Genomic DNA, 15,691 nt, shown 5'->3' on the forward strand with positions numbered 1-15,691 from the left:
GCTGTTACTTCTCTCCCAGCTCGCGGCGGGGGCTCCGAACCATCAGGGGGCGGCGGGGAAGTAAAGATAAACCGAAAGAAATAAAAAAAAACCAAACGAAAACAGGTGTTTCCGCCCGGGATCGAACCGGGGACCTTTCGCGTGTGAGGCGAACGTGATAACCGCTACACTACGGAAACCCGCACTGGTAGTGCTCTGCGAGCGGCGCGTGATGTTCGCGCCCTCCTGCGCGACCGCCCCCGCGGCTGAGGCGACGCGTCTGTCCCTCGGCGCGTCCCTCACCTCACGGCAACCTCAAACAAAACCCACCCGAAACGGCTGAGGAACGCCGTGCGGGATTCTAAGTGATTAACGTTAATGAGCAATTAGTGCTTCCAGAGGCCTACTCACCTCAGAAGGCGGCTGAGGTGCGTGTCCCGGCGCTGCGTTTCCGTAGTGCTCCCCTCAGAAAGGGGACAGCCCCAAAAGGCATTTGCCGCTTCCCGCTGAGGGGGAGCAAGAGGGGCTCACCCCAAACCGGCATGCTCTGCTCTGGCACCCTGCTCCAAGCCATGGGGGCTGCCGGCAGGGCTGGGACTGGCCTCATTCTTCAGGCCCGGTTTCACCCTCCAAGCCTGGGCGCATCCCCCGGGCCCACCAGCCAAGCCCGAGGCCGGGCGCAGGTTGAGGAGAGCAAGGACGTGCCGGCCACTTTTGAAGAAGCATCTTTTCTTCCTAAGGCAGCTGCCACCAGATGTCGGTAGAATAGTGGCAACAGGGAGTGGAGCTCCCTGCAGAGCTGCTCAGGAGGGAGAGGATCCGGCCCAGGGGATTGGAAGAGGACCGGCCGTTTTCTGAGCAAAAGGGACAGACCCTTGGTGGTCCCCCTTCGCTGGGGCGAAGTTTTCCCTCCCTGCAAGTGAAGCTTCTCTAATGCATGGTGGGCCAGAGTCTGTTCTCGTCACCAGTGTCTCTCCAAGGCAGTGGGAGCTGTGCAAGAGCAGGGTGACGTGACGCCAGCATCACCCTGTAGTGAGTTTCCCATCGCTGAGGTTTTGGGTAAAGTCCCTGCTGATGATCCCAGATGGTTCTAGGAATATGCTAGTTCCTCTTCTTTTATCTTAATGCAGTGTTAACAACTCATACACCCATGGCAATTGTTCTTTTTTTTTTTTTTTTTGTAAAACCTCAGCCCTTGGAATCAGGTGGCAATGTAAGAATGATTTTTCCAGTTTTGTTTGTTGAAGTGTGTTTTATGCTCTGCCGACTGCAGAGAAAAGCTTAGAAGGGAGAAATGAATCATAAAAACAGATGAAAGTGAAAAGAACCTCACTTTTATTAAAACTTAATAACACCTAATTTTAATTCTACAATTTTGTAGCTAATCTCTTGATTTGGGGCCAAAAGGGATGGAGAGGAGGTTGTCACATGTCCTTTAACTCTGGCACTTGCCAGCACTTTATTCTGATCTGACTTGCAGTAAGGATTAGAACATTACATTAAAGTCCATGACAAACCTGAAGCCTTGGGACTTGTTTGCTTCACATTGCTGTTAAACATCCCAATGTTGCACTCTTTTTGCCTGCAGCTGGCAGAGCCTGCAGGAGAGGACTCTGGTAGCAACCTTTGCACTGTGCACCAGCTGAGTGCTCTGGGGGCAAACCTAATCAATAGCTGGGGGCAAAGTCCTCTCCCTAGAGCAGGAGGAAGTGGATCTGCAAGTGACCCAAGACCATCAATGGAAAGATTCAAATGCTTTGGGTTTGGTTTTCTTCTGCAGACCTCTTTCAATCTGGTGATCGGTGGAGAAAGGAGAGCTGCAAACCAGACAGCGCCAGGGAAGAAGCTCTTGGAAGGTACCAGTGGGAGGCAGAGGCAGAAATTAGATGAAAGACATTGTGCTGCCAGTGTTAACTCCCAAACCTGCATAGTTAAGATATTGTGGTGGTCCCTCGTTGAGGCACCACTGGGCTCTGGTAGTCTTGAGACATACGGTGTAGATGGGTTGTGGCCTCTAGATCCTCCTCGCATGGGCCGATCTGGCTTTGAGGGCCCAGACAAAGCTCCCTCTTCATGCTGGTTGCTGCTTGCTGGAATGGCTCCCAGGGATGTTCTTGCTTTTCTTACAAAGATCCATTGTCAGTGACTGCTCAAACTTTGCCCCGCAGGACAAAGAGACTGGCAGCATTTCAGTCTCCCCTCCAGCCCCTGACCTATCCCACTTCCTCTGCTCCCAGGACTTACCACCCCTGCTGCACTGCTCCTGTGTGAGAGCCCTCTCTGCCTCACCGCCCCCCCGCCAAGGACAGTCTCTAGAGCGGTAGGAAGGACTGCCACATAAATACCCAGGAAAAAGAAAGCAGGGGGCTTATTTGGAGGTGCAGGATGGATATTCTCTACTATTGCTATTATCACCAGCATCTGCCCTTTCTGAACAAGGGAACCCTCCCCCAGCCAGCCTTTTCACCAGTGCGCTGAAGGCGGCCATGCTCTGCTTTGTTTGCCTGACACGCTGCGATGGCTGCAGAGTCCCATTCTCCCCTTTTCCTCCCTCCACTCTCTAAACAGCCTGCATGGCTGTTACAAGAGAGGGGAGCTTGGAGCACTGTCGAGCAGGAGAGCTGACAATCAGGACTGGGAGACAACGCTGCCTTGCACAATACCCCCCCAATTAGCCATTCATTTCTGCTACCTCTGAAATGGGGAGCACAGCCCTTGTGCTGGGAGATAAAACAAGAACAGCTTCAATAGCACTGATTTAAATTAGGTCAGGCTAGCTTTTGTGTGGCAGGGACCACACAATAGCAGTCACACGACTGTGGAGGGGAGCAGCATAAAGGAAAAGAGGCCAAGCAAGTGGCACAGATGCTAGGAGTTGGTGGGTGCTGGGAGATGAGGGGTGTATGTACGTGAGTGATAGCAGAGGGGCAGACACTCCAACCAGTGCGTGATGCTAATACATAAAAGGAGGCACATGGTCAGCAGGGGACAGAGAGGTCAAATACTGCCTCTGCAGAAACAAAATTATCAGCTAGTTCTGCCACACCAAGGGATATGAGAGCACAGTCATGCATCCCGGGAAACTGGCCTTTAATCATAACTGGTTATGAGGCGAAGGGGTGACAATGATGTTGACCCATAACATCCTCCCTGAACACTAGTACAAGCCCTGCCGATCATATAGGGGGGAAGGAGGGCAGAGACTTGGGGGCCTTTGTACTAAGGGACTTACTTCTTGTACCTCAGGCCCCCCTCTTCCTCTTGGCAAAAAAAAAAATAATTGCAAAGGGACGGTAGTTTTTCTGGAGCACGCAGCAAGTCAGGGTATGATAGGTATGATGGAGCCCCAGAGACCTGGATTGCAATCCCCAGTGTTGACCAGGGTTTGCAATTGCTTTCCCCTATAAGTTCATCAAAAGTCCGCACCTAGCCTGAACACCTGACATGCTATGAAATCCTACACTCGGTTCTTTATCGATTGGTGGGTTTAGGGAAAAATCAGCAACTCCTTCAAAATGATCTCTTAACCCCAGTTCTCAAAGACATCTATCTGAGTGTCTGCCTGCCTTCAGAGGGAGGTCCTGGAGAGAGCTGCCCAGGAGAATATAAGCACTGGAGACTAGTCCCAGTTCTCACCCCAGTATCATTAATATTCGTACTGCTGCTATTACAATAGTTATGCAGATGTTCATGTTTATCTGGCAGTGGGAGAACATGAGAGCAGCATGCTTTCTTTAGCAATAACAGCTTGCTCAGAGCTATCAATAAGTGCCCGATCTTTTCAGGCTGGGCTGAGCAAGCTGTTGTCATGGTCTAAATGAGTTTATGCAGGTAAGTCCATATGCAAAGGAAGGTCAGGTAAGTTTAAAAGCAAGAGTTCACCCCTGTAAATCTCCCAGGCAGAAACCTCTCACACTGAATGGTCTCTTGTGACCCAGACTGGACTCCTACAGGCAACACTTTGCTACAGTTGGCCAAAGAACTACTGATGGGAGAAAAGTTGAAAGACATAATCAGCCATTTAATATGGTGTTCTTCAGCCTTTTTGAATCAAAGGACAACCTGATATTCTTTGGCAGTTGCAAGAAAAAGTTGTAAACAAAGACAATACTTATAATTTAAGCAGAATGTTTATTGTATTACAAAGTCATAATTTTCTTGCTAGAATTATAAGCATTATAATTTCAACTACTGATAGCAAAAAAAGTGGGTGAGCCAAAGAACTGAGTGTGCCAGCCAGTGCCAAAATGAGAAAACTAGGTTAAACTTTGAATTATCAGTTATTCTCCTTCACTTCTTTGTTCACATATGAATGACTTTTTTAAAAACCCAAGACAACTTAGAGTCATTCTGTGGGCCACCTTCTGACCCCCAATGGCCTGCGCAGTTCACAGGTTGATTTAAACATACTGCTTCCTACATGCCCAAACAGACAGTAGAATATTCAGTGGCCAGAAGCTGATATTGGAAAGATTCACACTAGAAATATGTTGTCCTTTTTTAACAGTAAGTGTAATTAAGCACCGAAATAGTGCCTGTTGTAGGGAGGTGGCCCTAAAGGCATCAAGCCAAAATGAGACATGTTGCTAAAAGGTATGTTCGCGTTCAGCCAGATGGTCAGAGCTTTGATGCATGAAGCACCAAGTGAAATTATCTACCCAGCTCATGTAGGAAGCCCGTCTGGAGCAACCATAATAGCCCTAATTTCTCTCAAAATACAAATATATGGTTGCTAGTTTTCTTTGCTTTACTGCTATGCTATTTAGCATATTTTTAGCCTTTTAGTTGTGAGAACACAACTAAAACAACACAACAACAAAGTCCCACTTTGTTTTTCATTTTGGTTTACTTTCTAAAGCCCCTGTCTACACCGCAGTGAAGACTGAAGGTGCCCAGATAACAAAAGCTACTTAACTGTGGTAGTGCAAAAATCCACGTTATCTGATTTGTTCTACTATTTTACTCCGCTCAGTTGCTGCTACCTCTAGTGCCTCTCCCTGCACATGGTGCAATACAGAGACAGAAGAGGCAAGACTCCAGCTCTTACAGAAAACTTACAAATGCGATCTCTGTGGGTTCCAAACAAGAAGACATAAAAATTATGTATAATCATGTTAATAGTACACGCATCCATATATATAAATAAATCAGAACAATACAATTAGGTATATATAGCTAGAGATCATTATTCTCAAGCAAATGGCATGACCTGGGATGTTCCTGAGTTGCGATTTTGTACCTCCCAGCATTACTGAGATGGACTTTATAACCTGAAATGCTCACGTGAGTCCTTCAGCTCTCCAGCAACCCAAAAACTACTGCAGAAACAAATATGTTTTGCAGAAGGCTGGTTTATTCCCTGGATATTTATTTGCTGGTTTGGTTTGGGGTATTTTTATTTGTTTATTATTATTAGTAGTAGTAGTTTTGTTTATTTCTTCTTCTTTTATCAGCTCCAGCTGAGACAGGAGAGGGTGGGAGGAGGGTTTTGTTCCTCTGGAGATAACAGGAGGCTGTGTCTGTGCAGCCATGGTGACAAGATCCAGGGTGCTTTCTGGCTTCCAAGCAATTTGCTCCCCACCCCTAGCTCCCAAGTAAAAGTGGGGCAGGGAGAGAGAGAGAGAGGAGCTTTTGTTTCTCAAGTACTTCAGCTGTTGCTACTAATTAAGCAAAGAGCTCTAGTGCCTTCCCACCTCCCAAGCCTAAGGAGGATCTAGTTGGGGTGAAAGGAGAGTCAAGAGGCTGCACTGCTGCTTCTCAGCATCCTGCTTGCACTATAAGGCTCTTCTGTTTCATCCTTGCTCTGCCACAGCCTTGCTGGGTGACCTGTGGCCAACCCTATGCCTCAGATTCCCTGGCTGCAGGGGGGAAGAAATGAGAGAGACCAAGCTCAGCATGAGGCCAGATGGAAACTACCACCCTGCTGTTCAAGGTGTTATTATCGGTTTAATGCAATATGTTCCCAGCTTCTCAGACATGCTGACTATCAGCAGATTGCTCTTTCCTTCTCCAGCCTTCCCTGGATGTCATCCCCTTCTCTTTCTCTCTCTCTAAGATGCCAGCCCCTTCCCTGAGCTCTAACAGCATTTCTGCAGCCTCCCCAGTGTGCCTCTTTCTAACCCCCTCCAGTGGCACCAAAATGCGCCGGAGGAGCCAGATGAACTGTCAACAGCCAGGTATCAGGCAAATGGACTTTGCACAGGGCAGTTGTGCTTTTTTTGGACAAGGAAAGCAGGGTGGGTAGAGGGCAGAGTTAATGGCAGCTGCAAGGGCTGCAGGGGAAGAAACTACATAGCCTCTGACTGGTTCTGCAACAGGGAACACATACTGTACCAAAGTATTGCACACATGTGGGAAGGACTGCAGAGAGGAAAAGAGGGTGGAGGTGTGGAGAGAGAAAAAAAATTAATGTAGGGAATAGGAATGCTGTAGGAATGCAACAGCCCATGGAATTGAGGTCCGAGCCCTGGCTCAGCTCTGCAAGATGCCCAGTCACCAAGGACTGAAGAAGCAATCAAGGTCATGGCTGCTCCCCTGTACCTATGCCCATTGAACTCTGTTGGATATCTTCAGCCCAGGATCTCACAGGGAGAAATTTAGGGCCTCTCTCAGGAACAGATGGTCTCCCACTTGGGCCCCATCTGCCAGGCAACACTGGAGCAGTTGGTCTCTGCAGCACTGAGCAGAATCTTGTTTACTTTCCCTTCATGTCAGCAAGGTGATACGTAGGGTAACTCAGCCCTGCTGTTAGGCCGGGATTTCCAGGAGTGGCCAGGAACTCAAAGGTGCAAGAGCGTAACCCAAGAGTCATCTTTGAGAGGGCCAGGCACTGTGGCATCAACCAGACCTGATCTAAGTCAGAGTCTAGCCCGAGAACAGGGCTGTAGGTGCAAGGGGTCAGGATGTTTTCTAGGAAGCCCTTGATTACGTGCAGTAAGAAAGCACATGGGCTAAAGAAGAAAGCCGGAGTAAAGTTTCACAAGGGGCAGCCTGCAGGAGAGGTGCCAGGTGCAATAAGCATGTGAGCCTTGTCCACGATGAATTGGTTAGTGCCCAGACTGCTGAGAAACACATGGTGTGTTTGGTGGAGGTCTTTGGCACTGACCTTACCTGGAGCCAAGTTCCGAGCATGCATTCATGGTTCCTGAACTGAGGGAGGGGGAATAACAAGGCAGCAGCCTGCCCTCCGAGATCCAAGTAAGTGCGATTATCAGGGTGGCTTGGTCATCTGGAAATCCTGGTGAGCTCACCTTGCTCAACATCAGTGTTTCCGTCCAGGCAGAAAGCTAGCGGCTGCTCTGGAAAAAAGTTCAGCCTTAATGCTCAGAAAACTCTAGTAGAAATCCTTGTCAGCAGGAAAGTCAGGGCCTGAACTGGCCCTTGTGCTGGACTCATCCCTCACCAGCTTTCGAAGATGAGGCTGGCTAGGCAGAAGGGGTTGGAGAGATGAACCAGGACCTTACAGCTGCTCCGTCTGTCCCCACTCAGGGCATAAACAGTCTCCATCCACCAGGGATGTGGGGAAGCGTCTCTAGACAGTATTAAGTACACACAAAAATAGCAAGTGAGACCAGCTCTCCTTTAGCAGCACCAGCCAAGAATGCTGCAGCACAGCTGATAAAAGAACTTTATTCTTTTCTAGGTTCTGATACTGAAGCCCAGTATCAAGGACTGCAGAGGGTATCATGCATCCGTGCACTAGCGCATGTTTTCCAGAGACCTTGGCCCCAGAAGTCAGGCTGGCGAGGTCTTGCTCTCTTAGGTTGCCAGGTTAGGCAGTCAGTACTCTAATGGTGCTTGGTGAACAGAGGGCACGGAGCATTACTTTATCCCCTCCCCTGAGGGTTCCCATCCATAGAGGCTCCGGCACAGGATGCTGCCTCTGTCAGCTCTGCAGTAATCAACCCAGAGGCAGAAAGTGGAAACTTTCTGGTTGCAGCCACTTAGTTTCATTAGAAGCATCAAAAGAGAAAACAGGCCTCAGGTGGGGCAGTGAGAGGCAGAGACATGCAAGAGGTGGGGGAGAGGGCATTTGCAGCTTTGTTTTACATGTCAGTTAGCAGGTAATCTTCAGCTAAGGACTGGAGAAGACAGGTAGGAAAGAGGGGCAGAGAGATAGCCTGAAGCTAGGGCCTGTCACCTGTATTGTTCAAAGAGCTGTCAGGAGATCATACAGCTCTGTAAAACCTGCTCAAACTCTGTTTGACAAGACCAGAAATAGGTTTGAGCAGAAGTCTTACCCTGCTGCCCTAAGGCTCCCTCCCTGCCTCACATCCCTTCTGGAAGAATTTTGACTGAATTTCTTTTTAAAAACCTTGTGCACTAGAAATTGTATCCCCTTCCCAGAGCTCTGTTCCAGGACTTAATTGTCCCTATCACTGCAAAGAATTTTCCCTGATGTCTAGCCTAAGTCTTCCTCGTTCAACACAAACACGATACTGTTCAGAGGTGGAATATTAAGGGCCGGAGTCGCTACCATAATAACGTATTGATTTCAATGAAGCTGAGCTCAATGGAGAGGAGTCCGCTCAGCCTTGCTCCATCTCCCTTGTGCCCCAAGAGAATGTTTTGTGTTAGACTAAATGCCTCTGTAAGTGCCTCTCAGCTTTGCACTCATTGCAAGCCATTCTGCATAGACACATTGAAGCAGGCAGGGAACAGGATCAGGCCTGTAATCACATTTCCTTTTGGCAGTAGGTATTTTATCAGCCTTGGTCTCCCCGGGCAGTTTGAACTGTGTGGCTGTCTGGCTCTCCTGAGCAGACCTCATAGCCCAGCCAGGCTGGAATTCTTTTGCCAGTAGCAGCCCTCTACCCTTTGCCTCCCGTTTCATTCATGTCCTCACTCAAGAGCAGAAATTAATTCAACTGCACACCTCTAAGCCCTATTTCCCTGCTTAGATTTTTCACTAAGCCATCTCAAATAAAGCAACATGTGCACCCCAGTGACTTTGGGAGGGGTCTGGGAGTGGGACAGAACTGTGCACATCTGGTAGGCAGGTAGTGGTTGGGGGTTTGCTTGCTGACCAGAAGCAGCAGCTGGGATTTTGAATCAGAGAAGATCCATCATATGTTGACTGTCTCTTGTGGTTAATTCTGCCCCACAGTATCTCCAGAGCTGAATCTGCATCTGGCTTCCCTTCGTCTGTGGGTAGCAGCATCTCTATCCTTCTTTCCAGCTCAGAAAAGGGATCTCTCTGGCTAGGAGGGTAGCACAGGTGTTAACAACATGCTGTAGGTCACGAAGACCAACATTTGCCTCTCTAGTTCTCCCCGCCTCTGCAACAGCTTTCCATAAGATTGAAAAGGAGAGCTGAAGATTTGACAATGGCCATGACATAGCAGAGCTGTGACTGAGCTAGTCATTGAACTTGAATTACTGAAATAGGAGGCAAGGCTCAGAGTGGGGTTGTTAAATACTGCAGTAGCTCCTGGATTCTGCTCCTGTTTCCACCAGTGACCCTGGCCAGATCCTCTTGCCTTTATATTTCTCTTTGTTCTGTAGGAAAGCAGGGATCTGCAGCCAGGGAGCAGCAGCTATTTTGATAAATAAGGCAGGAAAAAAGTGACCAAGAGGTCCCAGAAGAACAGATTCCAGATTCCTGAAGTCCCACTCATTAAAAAGTGTTGCCTCTTGTTTCTAGTCCATGCCTACTTTGTGGACACAGATGTTCTATTATTCCCACATGGATGAGCAGTTGTTTTTATGTGAGCTCCTGTCCATGAGCCGCACATCTAGTTAGAAGGGTTTGTTTTTTAGCCTTGGAGATTTCAGCAGAAATAATCACGTTTGGAGACACCTGCACCACTCTCCAGCGAGCTCTGCCCTGAGATAAAGAGGGGCTTGGACAGGGAGCCCACTCAGCCAGGAGATGGAGCAGCTTGCCTCCTCAGCATGGTGCAAGCAGGGGACTAGGGAGAGAAAGCCTGGGCCCTTAGCAGGGCTCTTCTCTTTGATGAAGCAGATGTGACTGCTTTTTCATGCCACAACTGCTGTGTGTTTGCGAAGAAGCAAAAAGGCTCACAGGCTTGTGGCTCGGGGCTGGGACATGGGGCCTTTCATTTTCTTCAAGGGCTCTTGAGGAAGATCTCATTGTACCTGCTCAGAATTAATTCTGCCAATCCCCGGTCCGATCACAGACTCCCCATGCTGGAGTTCAATAGATGCCTTCCATTTTCTTTCTTCTGTCTGGGACAATTGATATCCTGGGACAGAGCTGCATCAACAGCCAGGACCTGATTCTAGTGAAGGCTACACAGGCCTGGCTTGGAGCCTCCAGGAGTGGGATTCTCCAAGTCTCCCTGCAGCAGCTGCTGGCTGACAGCTTTGTCCCATTCTCTGATGCACATCCCCATCCCACAAGCCCAAGGATCCCCTCTGTGCCCCATCAGCAGGAAGTGCTGTTCTGTTTGGGACTACCTCAGAGCTGCTGGCACAACAAAGCTGTTTTGTTTTTGGCTGAGCGCTCGGCATCTGAGCTCTCATGTGGTTGGAGCCCATTTTTTTGCAAGAATGAAAACAGTGGATTAATGAGCTGCTTGTGGCTAATGTGCAGGGTTTCTCAGAACTGGTGCTATTAGAGCCCAGCGTCATGTAGGAGGTAAATGGCAGCACATGGTGAATAAAGCAGTGATATAATAGGTTTAAGTAGTCCATTTCCCTTTGGAGTGTTACTGATAACATGCCCAAATGCATACAAGACCATTCCCTTAATGAATAAGACCGCTCTCTGGCAGAGCACACACTGCAGCTCCTCACAAGGGGTTTATTTTTCATCATTTTCATCCAAAAAAAGGCTTGGGTGTTTGAGTTGGAGTGGCGTGCAGGGAGGGTAGGACAGACACAGAGGAGAAGAGAAGAGCAGAAGAAAAGAAATATGAATGAGAGTAGAAGGGGAAGAGAAATGAAGAAGGGACATAAATAAATGCGGAACAGGCATGTTGTGGTTTGGACCAATATGGTCTCCAGGAGCCCCTGTAAGAGGAACTCATACATACACACACAGAGAACAATTACTGGACATTTGATCCTGTATATTGGATAGGACACATCTTTCTTTGGAAGCATCATTGTCCACTGCCAGAAGTGAAAGACTGCAAAACGTACAGACATCAATGGGCCAGTGCTCACTCTGCTTTAGATATTCAATGCCAAACATTGCCATTTGCCTCTGGTAGTCCCAGTCCGTTCAGAATTAGTATCAATTTTTGGTAATTCTACGCCCATCAGTGGAGTTTCTCAGGGCTTAACCTCTCTGATCAGCAGGGCTTGCTAATTGCCAGCCTAATTCTGCACTAGTTAAGCATCTGTCAGCTTGTTGGAGATACTCCACACTGACACCACTGCATGTGAGAGCAGAACTTGCCTCTACACTTTTCCTAATATGCAGTTTACTTTTCTCCTGGGATGTGCATGTGGAGCAGCATTGCCTGAAAAATCTCTTCAAAGCACAATGACCACATGTTTTCTGAATTTTCTTCTAACCACTGTGGTAGGATCCGAATCAGTCTGTCTTGTTACGCAGTAATATGTACTCTTGTGCCAACTAAAGCCTCATTTTCACCACCTTCTGCTAGAATCTCTCTGCAGACGGGACACTGTGTACAAATCCAGTATCAAATTACCCTAAACTAACTGTTAGGAATTCACCATATGAGGTGAGTTCCACAGAGGTGTAATTCTGTTAGGATCTAGGGGCAACAACATCTAATTTGTAGCAGAATAAATGAGATGAGGATCACTAAGGATCAGGGTTCCTAAATGATTGATCATTAAGATCCCTCTGAAAGCCTAAATTGGTTATTCACGGTATGTTTAGGAATATAAACATGGTCTGACTGATCCACAGCAGACACGTCCTTATCCCAGTGTACTGGCCCTGGTAGTAAGTAGAGGAAGATACCTAGGACAGTGTACAAGATATAAAGAATATATATAAAGAATAAGGCTTCTCCTACCTGTAGTTTTGTAGCTTCCAGCAATCTGCAAGGACTGCCCGGACGTTGCATCCAGACTATTAAGTTTAATCGCCACTGATAGACCAAACCTCCATAAACTTGTCTAAAACCTTTTGAACCTATTTATACTTTCAGTCTACACAATATCCTGTGGCAAATGAGCTCCAAAATTTAATTATGTTCTGTGTGAAAAGGCACTTCTTTTTGTTTGTTTTAAACTTGCCTGGTAATTTCACTGGGGCACCGACTTCTCGTATTGTGAGAAACAACATCTAAAATATCTAAGTGACATAGAATCCCAGATTTTATTGAAGGTCATGTGATTTTGACTTCTAAGTGTTAAAACCACTTCTGAAAATGGAACATAGGTTCTACTTTTAATGCCTATGAAAATATTGCCTCCAGTGCTCTTGTTTGCTCTTCAGCTTGTTTTTATTTATTTTATTTTTTCCTTTAACCTCTGCTTACAAGCTGCTCTAGCCCCTGACAGATCCAGTTCTCAAGCTTCTTGTTTACTCAGTTAGCACGGGCTTTATTTTTGCAATATTCTCCTTTTAACTGCTTCAGCAGCTGAGAGTCTGTTGCTCAAGACATGAACACAAACTCAACCAAGGACAGGCAAGTTTGTCTAAATGACCTCTTTCTCCTCATTATATTTGTGATGGTCTCAATGTCACAGGTTCAAGTACATGTGCATGGGGTTTAATACAACACAGAGATAAAGGCAGGGAGATAGACTTCCACACTCTCCCCTGAGTCATGAAAATATTCTGCTGCTACTCGATTATGCCTTTTGCAGACACCTCATTAAAAGTGTGTTCATTACACATAAAAATACCCTTGTACTTTGGCAGGCATGCATGCTCACACACATAATTTGAACACGGTGAGAGATAGCTCACCCTGACACAGCTATGTCTGATTCCTTACATACACTCGTACAGAGACCTTGACTCTAACAAGCAGTTGTTCATTCGTAGCCTTTTCTGCCCTCCATGGAGTTGTATCTTCCTGGTTGCATTGTTAGCTTACACTGTCTTATATGCAGTTTTGAACATGCCTCCTCTTGCTTAAGCCTTTGAGCTTAGTCCAAATAACATTTCTTCTCAGTCTGATACACCTCCTGTATCAAATGTTCTGATGTGGTGTAAAAGTGAGTTAAGAGGCAGAGGAACCAGACCCTTTGAATCTTTCTCTTCCCATCATGTAAATCCAGTTTGCTACCTGAAGCCTTTCACATCTTACATTCTTGCAGGCACATGCTCTAGTCTGGAAGATTAGATAAAAGATAGCGGATAAGTATCTCCTGAAAGCAGTTTGATCCAGAGAGTTAGCAAGAATGCATTACCTTCCTGGGAAAAAGGAGAAAGATTTTGGAAGCTAAGGGGTGTGAGGAAACCGAGCATGTTTGAGACATGTTTCCCTGCGTGTTCACATTCTTCAGCAATGCAAACCATTGTGTCAGTGGGGATAAATCAGTGTTGCTGTACAAAAATCAGTTGAATGAAGCTGACTTTCTGCTGCCAAGGATCAGGTGTATGTGAGATTTGAATGGAAGGTCTCCTGGCACAGCGCTAACAACCTCTGGAGCCTCATTGCGGCTAATGCTTACCCCATAACTAAAAAAACTGGAGCAGCATTAACAAGCTTGAGAAGTTACTGTTAGAGCACACAGTGCAGCTATACACACCCTCCCCATCTTCCTCCATCATAGTGAAAGGGAAAAGAGGAAAGACAGGCTGTTGTAAGACTGCCTAGTATATTTGGAAGACTGATATTACAGAACAGTGCTACTTGCCAAGTCAACCGCATTTGCTAGTTCAGGGACTTCATTTTTACTGCCAAGAACTGCTGGCCTATGTACATGTGTATAGCACATGCTAGGCTTGTGAGACAATGCAGATACAACCCCTGCAGCTACAAGGAAGGGGAGAAGGGTTGAGGGGGTGCACGCTAGCATAAGTCCCTATCAGAGGTGTCAGGGTGTGCTGGTGGACACTGAATGTACAGTTACGGGGGCATGCATAGCAAACGATCCTGAGATGTGCATCACTGGCTGCATGCTTAGGGTGAGTGTGCAGATTGCAGGGAGTATGGAATAAAAGTGTGAGTGTGTGTGCACATGCATAAGGGTGTCTCCATCTGTGTGCAAACAAGCAGGAATGTCTATAAACAAGGATGTGAGTGTAAGTCTGCAGAAGTGCATGCACGGATGGAGATGCCTGCAAGTAGTGCAGAGTATGTGCATGTGTAAGGATGTATGTCTAGAGGGGAGGTGTAAAGAGCAGCTGTGTATGTGGAAGCCGCCACGCCTGTGTGTAGGCAGCACTCTGGCTGTGTGTGCGGGGAGAGGGATTTGTGGGAGGGAGATGAGATTGGTCTACGTGGGAGCTCTGTGCCAGTCCGCATAGGTAAGCTGGATCTGTGCGTGAAGTGGTGGAAAGCTTTCCAGGGGACTGGATCTCTGTCCATAAAGGTCTCTCTAATATTTTAAAGAGAGTTTTAAAATACACCTCAGGGAAGGGGTCTCAAATGTGTGCTAGAGCTCCTCTGCGAAAAGAGGAGAATACAGGGGGGCTGGGAGCATGTCTCTCTTAGCACGTAGCTGTTGTTTTGTTTGTGATGTGTCTTTGGTTTGATGGGGCGTATGTAGGATTGTGCATGAGCGATGCGTGCGTGGGCTGGGATAGGTGTGCAGCAGCTACGGCTTGTATGCACAAGGGAGGGTGTGCAGGAGAGGACGGCGGGGAAGGCTGCGCAGAGGCAGTCCCGTGGCTCCAGGATTCAAGCATGCACCACAGGGCTCTCCTCAGAGGGCTTTGTCCGAGCCGCTCTGCTGCGGAGCATCACTAAATTTGGTGCAGGCGCTTTCTATTTTAGGTGTTTCTCCGCACACCTTTGCTCCTGTCTTCCGCCTGGCTGGGCGTCAGGCCCTCCGAATTGCGGCTCTCCTGCACTTGTTGAGGAGCATCGGCAGGAGAAGGAGCGGTTCCCTTGGAAACCTCTGGATGCCCAGCAACAAGTCGCTGGCAGCTGCCATGTGACCAGGTGCATTAATCAGACGTGTTGTATGAATCAGGTCAGTTGGGGCCAAAGTCCAGCTCGCTCCCCCTTCGCTTTGTTGCTAATTACCGAGCTGTGAGGACTGCTCTGAGTAGGGGGTGGAAAACAACTTGAAATAATTAAATAAAACAGTGACCTTTCCTGTTGTGGCTTCTAAGTTCATCCCAGACTTTGTCCTCGAGAAAAATCTGTCCAATCCCCTCTTCCACTGAAACAAATCTAGAATGCAACTGAATGAGGCAGAGGTGTCTCCCAAGGTGGAAAAGCCAGAGAGGATGAATCTGCCATAGATGCGGTGAGTTTCCAGGTCTCTTCTCGCAATAAGCCCTACATTTCAAAGGCATCTTTTGAATGAGTAGCTCAGGCTTGAGGCAGTTTGTGCTTGACAGGTACACCTCATGTTCACAACTTGGATCCCTTTGAAAATCAAGTTTCTGAAGTCTTAACTGAAATTGCTGGCCAAAATTGCTGGTTAGATGGCACAGAGAGGACTTGAGTCCAAAGTCCCACCCGATACCTCTAAAAGAAGAGGCTACAACTTTCAGGAAAACAGGCAGTGCCTTGTGAGTGACTGCAAAATGGCTGTTCTTCGTAGATATGCAGCTGGAGGGTTTATTCTTCATCATTCCTCACGGCACATTTCTTTAATGTCAGTGGGGCCTTTCTCCATTTGGCTTAGGAGCGGAGGCTCA

The 15,691-nt window shown here is 47.5% G+C and overlaps 1 non-coding gene across 1 annotated transcript; it reads right to left on the minus strand.

The window, feature by feature from the left end:
* Positions 1 to 106: 106 nt before the first annotated feature.
* On the minus strand, positions 107 to 179 carry TRNAV-CAC (transfer RNA valine (anticodon CAC)). Its single transcript has one exon. It is a non-coding gene; the product is annotated as a tRNA-Val (tRNA).
* Between the last annotated feature and the right edge of the window lie 15,512 nt (positions 180 to 15,691).

Source organism: Haliaeetus albicilla, chromosome 8 (genome assembly GCF_947461875.1).
Source record: "Haliaeetus albicilla chromosome 8, bHalAlb1.1, whole genome shotgun sequence".
NCBI classification, from domain to species: Eukaryota; Metazoa; Chordata; class Aves; order Accipitriformes; family Accipitridae; genus Haliaeetus; species Haliaeetus albicilla.